Genomic DNA, 8,178 nt, shown 5'->3' with positions numbered 1-8,178 from the left:
TGATTGCCAAAGGGAATGCTGGGAGATGTAGTTATGCAACAGCTGGAGGCACGCAAGTACAACTCCCAGCATGCCGAGACAGCCTTTTGCTGTTCCTGAATGCTGGGAGTTGTAGTTTTGCAAGATTTAGAGGGGTTCAGGCTGGAAACTGTAGCCCTCCAGATGTTGCAAAACTACAAATCTCAGCATGCTAAGACAGCAAACTGCTGTCTGGGCATGCTGGGAGTTGTAATTTTGTAACATCTGGAGGGCTACAGTTTAGAGACCACTGTCAGTGATCTCTAGCCTGAACCCCATCTTGCAAAACTACAAATCCCAGAATGCCAACACAGCAAACAGCTGTCAAGGCATGGTGGGAGTTGTAGTTTTGCAACATCTGGAGGGCCACAGTTTAGAGACCACTCTCCAAACTGTCGCCCTGCAGATGTTACTAGGCAACAGACTCCCAGACACGCTGCCGCCATACTCACCTCCACCGCTGCCATGATCACAGCCACCGCCGTCATCTGGAGCTCCACCGCCGGGTAAGTGACCGCCGCCGCTACTACACGGTTCCCCCCGCTGTGTCTTGGACACCCCCGATCCCCCTTATTTTATTGCGGCGCCGCCGTTAGTGGGCAGGGGGAGAGCGCTCCCCCTGCAAACATCATAGATGCCATGATCAGAGCTGAGTGTCCGGAGTAATAAACTTCCGGACGCTGCGAGCGGAGCTCCGGAAGACAGGGCAGTGGAGAACCCCTTTAATTGTATTGGTCCTTAAAGGGGTACTCCGCCCCTAGCATCTTATCCCCTATCCAAAGGATAGGGGATAAGATGTAAGATCGCCGCGGTCCCGCTGCTGGGGAGCCCCGAGATTGCCGCTGCGGCACCTCGCTATCATTACTGCACAGAGCGAGCTTGCTCTGCACGTAATGATGGGCAATACAGGGGCCGGAGCATCGTTACATCACGGTTCCGCCGCTCGTGATGTCATGGCCCGCCCCCCACAATACAAGCCTATGGGAGGGGGCGGGGTGGAGCCATGACGTCACGTTGCTCCGTCCCCTGTATCGCCCGTCATTACGCACAGAGCGATAGGAGGGACCTATGAGTGGAGGGTAAATCCAATATTATTAACATTTGACCGCTAAGCGGTCACTAAGACCCTAAATTTCCCACCCAATATAAAACTTAACGTTTAATGAGCCGAGATTAAAATAACCTCACACATATTGATCCATGGTGCATTGATTGGCATGACACTGCATGCTATAGAAGTGAATTGAAAAATTAGACTGTGGCTGCAGTCCACAGTCTATAGTGTGAGACAATTAAAAATCTAACACATTGCCCGCCCGCCCGACGTTTCGCCACAGGCTGTGGCTTTATCAAGGGCTAAGAGGCAAATGGCGCCATTTACGCACAGAGCGAACTCGCTCTGTGCAGTAATGATAGCGCAGTGCCGCAACGTCGATCCCAGGCCTCCCCAGCAGCGGGACCGCGGCGATCTGACATCTTATCCCCTATCCTTTGTATAGGGGATAAGATGTCTAGGGGCGGAGTACCCCTTTAAGGGGTTAAACTTAATTTTGTTAAAGGACAACTGCAGCGGAATTACACTTATCCCCTATCCACAGGATAGGGGATAAGTGTTTGATCGCGAGGGGTCCGACCGCTGGGACCCCCCTCGATCTCCCTAACGGGGCGCCGGCATTAGCGCCCATGGTGACATAGCGTCGACCTAGAGGTTGACGGTGACGCCCTGTCTCCTTTCCGTCCCCATACAGTTCTATGGGGGATGCGGGAAGGCACGAATGCTGCCTCCCCGCCTCTCCCATAGAGATGTATGGAGGAGGCGTGCCGGCCACAACATCATGCTGCGGCTGGCACGCCCCCTGCAAGGGAGAGCCGCGGCTCCGTACAGGAGATCACAGGGGGTCCCAGCGTTCGGACCCCCTGTGATCAAACACTTATCCCCTATCTTGAGGATAGTGGATAAGTGTTTGTACCGCTGCAGATGTCCTTTAAAAAAAAAAAAGAACCTTTAAGCTCTTTTTAAAAGCAGTGCAGGAATAGTAAAGCATGTATACATGGGTATCATTTTAATCGTACTGACCCACAGAATATAGGTACTCTGTCAGGTTTACAATAAAATGTACTGCGTAAAAACAATACCCCACCCCCCAAAAGTTGCAAACATTTCCATTTGTTTATGGTATACTGGTTTTTGTTTCATTTTTGTTTTCTTTATTTTTGCAATAGTTTGCACTAATGTATCCAGCAAAATAAATAAAATTGGCTACTCAGCGTGCTATTGTTTTATTGTATCAGTGAATAATAGTGTTAAAAGACTTAGGTATTATGGTAAATCTGGAAGCTCCTTCAATATACTGTACAGGTTTCCGGTAGGATCCTTGCAGCAAGGACAACCCAGCTTTACTTAGGTCTTGAAAAGAATATATGCATGTTACATGTTGCCTGAAGGGTAAATTGTTATGGGACATATTGTTGCAATATTAACAAGAGCTGTTCTGTGTATTGTATTAACTATATAATGGGAAGGGCACAATTCGGACTCCATTGTATTCTGTTGTTTTTATGATTTTCTGTTTGTCTTCTTGCTGGTTTTTATTTTTTTTGTAACATAAGAAATATACATTATAAAAACTGGTTTCATGTAAACGCCAGCAGGGGCTCCTAAATGTTAGTGACCTTGAGAGGCGATTACTGACATAATAGTGTGGGGCTTTATACCACAGTGGTGAGAAGATATGCTGGAGGCTGGAGCTGTGTCACACAGGCACAAGAAGAAGGAATATTTCTCCTTCTGAATGGTATTCAAATATGCCGCTTTTGTAGCTATGGCAACCGCTCCATTCTCATTGCCTTCACAAGATCTAAAGGCAATATGCTGGAAGAGTGAGGCTGGCCAGGGATAGGAGCTATTGAGAGGCAGTCTACATGCGGAGCTCATTGCGACCTGCTACTGTTCAAGGAGAGAGGAGAAGCTGGGAAGGACACAGCACACCCTGAGGTAACTCCTGAGTCCTGTGTGGTAACAGTGATGAGGGGCGCGGAGCTACAAGTGAGCGCGATCCCCTGCTATGACGTCACACTGGGAATGGGCGGGAAACGAAGGGAAGAACAGTCCGGGGATGACAGAGCAGCTCGGGGACTGATAACCTCTGTCACTAAAAGGACGGGCACTCAGTAAGGTGCTGGGCTGGAAATACTGACACACTTCCAGAACTGTTTTACACACATCTAATCTATTTCTATTCTATTTATCTTCCTATTTGTTGTCCATCTAACTCATATCATCTATCTATCTCCATTTATCTATCATATGTTTCTAATTCATCTATTTATTCTCTCTCTTATTTATCTTCTATCTATCCCTCTCTTTATATATCTGTCTCTTTCTACCTCACATGTATATACATATCAGTCTATCTGCCTGTCTCTCATCTATTTCTATGCTCTCTATTTCTCTGCTATATATGCCCGCAGAGCTGCACACAGGAGGCAGGTAGACGACTCATGGGAGAAGTCAGAGAGGGAATGACAGGGTTCGGAAGGAGGTGTGCCTGAGGCTCCATAATCAGGCTTGGAGCTGGACATGCAGAGGGTGTGGCAGAGGGAGGTAGCTACAGATATTCCCAGTGGATGTGATGCTGAGGCTGCTGTCTCTCATGTATGTATACTAGGCAGCTGCTACATCTAACCTACAACTCCTGGTTCCTTCCGGAAAAACATGAGCAGCGTCCAGCCCTGGCACACCTATCTGCTGTGACTTTACAGGACTGGCATCAGCCACTGGTGAGTGTTGTGTTGTATCTATGTCCTATGGTCCTGATAAAGCTGTTTACTGCCATACAGAACAATGACCTGGAGTTTGTGGGGACACAGCCAAACTCTGCATCAGCACATTCACCCAACTTTTATCTTATGCATCTCACTTATGTAACATCATGACTAGTCACTTTAATGTAATTGTCAATGTCATAACTATATAGCTATCTATTTTATAACTGTCTTTTATCTGTCAGCTATCTACTTATTAATATATTGTATCCATCGCATTAACAATATATCTATCTATCCCATATCTATCTGTCTATCTATCTATCTATCTCAAATCTATTTCATATCTATCTATTTATCTCATATCCATCTATCACCTATCTATGTATCTATCTATCAATCACCTATCTATCTATCTCATATCTATCTATATATATATCTATTTGATATCTATCTATCTATCTCATATTCATCTATCACCTATCTATGTATCTATCAATCACCTATCTATATATCTATCTCATATCTATCTATCTATCTATCTATCTATCTATCTATCTATCTATCACCTATCTATATATCTATCTCATATCTATCTATCTCATATCTATCTATCTCATATATCTATCTCATATCTATCTATATCATATCTATCTATCTATGTGTTTATCTATCGTATATCTATATCATCTATTTATCTATATATCTATCTAACTAACTATCTATCTATCTATATCATATCTATCTATCTATATTCATCTCATATCTATCTATCTCATATCTATCTATCTATCTAAAATAGATAAGAAATTTAGGGCAGCACACGTAGAGGAGGGGGGTGCACGCTGGATAACCCGGTCCCAGGTCCAAAGTAGATATGCAAAGAAGCGGCGGCACACCAATTTCCAAGTGAAAAAGAATGGATGGCTTTTATTTCAACCAAACATCTATAGGAGCGACGTTTCGCCTGTCTCACACAGGCATTTCCAAGCCATCCATTCTTTTTCACTTGGAAATTGGTGTGCCGCCGCTTCTTTGCATATCTATCTATCTATCTATCTATCTATCTCATATCTATCTATATATCTATCACATATCTATCTATATCATATCTATCTATGTATTTATCTATCGTATATCTATATAATCTATTTATCTATATATCTATCTAACTATCACCTTTTTATCTATCTATCACCTATCTATCTATCTATCTATCTCATATCTATCTATCTATCTCATCTATCACATCTAGCTATCTATCTATCTCATATCTATCTATCTATCTATCTCAAATCTATCTATCTATCTACCGTATCTCATATCTATCTATCTCATATCTATCTATCTCATATCTATCTATCTATCTATCTCATATCTATTACATATCTATTTATCGTATATGTCTATCTATCACATAGCTATATATCTATCACATATCTATTTATCTATCTATCTATCTATGACATATCTATCTCATCTATCTATCTATCTATCTATTACATATCTATCTATCTATCGTATATCTATCTGTCACATATCTATCTATCTATCACATATCTATTTATCTATCTATCTATCTATCACATATCTATTTATATATCTATCTATCACATATCTATTTATATATCTATCTATCACATATCTATTTATCTATCTATCTATCTATCTATCACATATCTATTTATATATCTATCACATATCTATTTATATATCTATCTATCACATATCTATCTCATATCTATCTATCACATATCTATCTACCTTCCTATTTATCTCTTACATATCTATGTATCTACCTATTTTTCTATCTCTGCATTTATCTTATTAACACAATACTAATATATAACTGTCTATACATTGCATAACCATATATCTCTCATATCTATGTTATATCTATCTAATGTGTACCTCTTTATATAGTTTATCTCTCTATACATATTTATCTATATATCTATCTATCACCTATTTATCTATCACCTATCTATATATCTATCTCATATCTATCTATATATCTATCTCATATCTATCAATCTCATATCTATCTATATCATATCTATCTATGTGTTTATCTATCGTATATCTATATCATCTATTTATCTATATATCTATCTAACTATCTATCACCTATTTATCTATCTATCACCTATCTATCTATATATCTATCTGTCTATATATCACATATCTATCCATCTATCTATCACCTATCTATCTGTCTATCTATCTATCACATATCTATCTCATATCTATCTATCTATCACATATCTATCTATCTATCTATCTATCTCATATCTATCTATCACATCTAGCTATCTATCTATCTCATATCTATCTATCTCTCTATCTATCTCTCTATCTATCTATTACATATCTATTTATCGTATATATGTCTATTTATCACATAACTATCTATCTATCTATCTATCTATCTACAGCCACAAAGGAGGTCCAGCAGCACACAAGGATGCAAGCAAACAGTGCCTTTATTTAGCCCATGTGCATATAAATGCGACGTTTCGATAGCATCACGCCAGAAAGATGGTGTGATGCTATCGAAACGTCGCATTTATCTGCACATGTGCTAAATAAAGGCACTGTTTGCTTGCATCCTGGTGTGCTGCTGGACCTCCTTTGTGGCTGTGGATTTACCATCTAGTCTGCGACTGGGGCTAATATATGGTCTGCTTGCATCCAACTATTTACCTGCATTGCTCTACAACTAAGGTTGTGCTGCTTCTACCGTGGTTTGCTATCTATCTATCTATCTATCTATCTATCTATCCCTATATATAATCTATTTATTTATCTGTCATCTATCTGTCTTTCTATCCTCTGTTTGATTTTGTATTTATCGCGTTTATACTGCATTTTGCAGACAGGGTTATAAACACTAGTGTTGCTCGTGAATATTCGCAATGCAAATTTTATTCGCGAATATCGCATATTCGCGAATTCGCGAATATAGCACTATATATTCACAATTACGAATATTCATGTTTTCTTTTCACAGTACACCTCACAGTGATCATCCCTCTCTGCTTCCAGCTTGTGTGGTGTAAAGAAGGCTCTGATACTACTGTGTGAGACTGGCGTGCGAATTTTCGCATATGTGAAAATTTGCATATGCTAATTTTCGCATATGCTAATTTTCGCTTATGATAATTTTCGTATATGGTAATTTTTCGCACGTGCAAATTTTCGTTTATGCTAATTTTGTATATGCGAATTTTCGCATATGCGAAAATAAAACGCGAATTTAGAGAATATGCGAATTTAGCGAATATGTGACGAATATTTGTCCATATATTTGCGAAATATCGCGAATTCGAATATGGCCTATGCCTCTCAACACTAATAAACACTTGTATAAGTGATAGAATCAGCCATCTGCTACTATGTATATTTTACAGTATGTTCTTCAGTGCACTGTGCTTTCACATGTGAACTTTGAAGCTCAGGATTTGCTTGTCCTGGATGTCCAATGCACGACTGACCTGAAGTGAATTAATAATCGTTTAATCTTTTACCTCAAATATTTTTACCCTTGAAAGCAAAGTTTTCATTGGTGGATTTAAATCATGCCTTGTACATATACATACATATTACAATGTATTCTCATGATATGTTATCAGATTCCTTCATGAAATAAACACTTTTCTTTTAGAGTTGAAGTAGACTATTGTTATTGTTTCTTGAGATAGAAAAGGAGCATGTGGATGTAGTGAAAATGTACCCCCATGGGTGAGAAGCTTTGTGCAAGCTAAAAGTTAAACAGATGAAGATTAAACAGATTGCAGTCAATAAGTAGCTTACTGATTCTGTGCACTGCAATCCACGTGAGACCAGAGCGGCTCCAGCTTTGAATGTCAAAAATCCACCAATGAATGTGTATATATATATATATATATATATATATATATATATATATATATATATATATTAATCTACTGTAACCTTTATGTGCTGCAAAAATGGGCAATTTTTCATAAATTATTCCAGACTAGCAAACATTATGGGGATTTATTTATATGGTTGCAAATTTTAGCGAATGCCCAATTTACACACTAAAAAAAAAAAAATAAATCATTACCTTTTAAAAATTTGCTCCACGCTATTTAAAATGTGGGTGGGGCTTAACGGGGGGTAGTCCTTTCACAGCCCAACTGATTGAAGTAAACTGAAGTAAATTATCATGGAAATAAGTTTGGACAGCCAAAGAGGACAGTGTCTCTTAATAATTACATTTGTCTCATCTTACTCCAAATTACTGGGACAGATTGCCAGCTGTCAGTGTAAGCCAGTGCTGTCACTGTCCTGTGAGAGTGGCTGCAGGCAGCGTGACATTAAAGGGCTGCTCTGGGGAAATAAACGTATCCCTTATCCACAGGATAAGTG

The 8,178-nt window shown here is 39.6% G+C and overlaps 1 protein-coding gene across 8 annotated transcripts in view; it reads left to right on the top strand.

Annotated features, from left to right (window-relative positions):
* The first annotated feature begins 2,760 nt into the window (after nt 1–2,760).
* SLC24A2 (solute carrier family 24 member 2) overlaps nt 2,761–8,178 on the top strand; it is a 548,887-nt gene continuing 543,469 nt past the window's right edge. For 4 of the 8 annotated variants that reach the window (XM_056520005.1, XM_056520012.1, XM_056520021.1 and 1 more), the window contains exons 1-2: nt 3,107–3,194; nt 3,490–3,798. The gene's annotated coding sequence lies outside the window, so the exon portion shown is untranslated. Of the gene's footprint in view, nt 3,014–3,106; nt 3,195–3,220; nt 3,799–8,178 lie in introns of those variants that run through there. The other 4 variants (XM_056519975.1, XM_056519984.1, XM_056519994.1 and 1 more) reach the window with 4 other exon arrangements.

Source organism: Hyla sarda, chromosome 1 (genome assembly GCF_029499605.1).
Source record: "Hyla sarda isolate aHylSar1 chromosome 1, aHylSar1.hap1, whole genome shotgun sequence".
NCBI classification, from domain to species: domain Eukaryota; kingdom Metazoa; phylum Chordata; class Amphibia; order Anura; family Hylidae; genus Hyla; species Hyla sarda.
The sequence above is the reverse complement of the archived record's forward strand: the minus strand, read 5'-3'. Positions and strand labels throughout refer to the sequence as shown.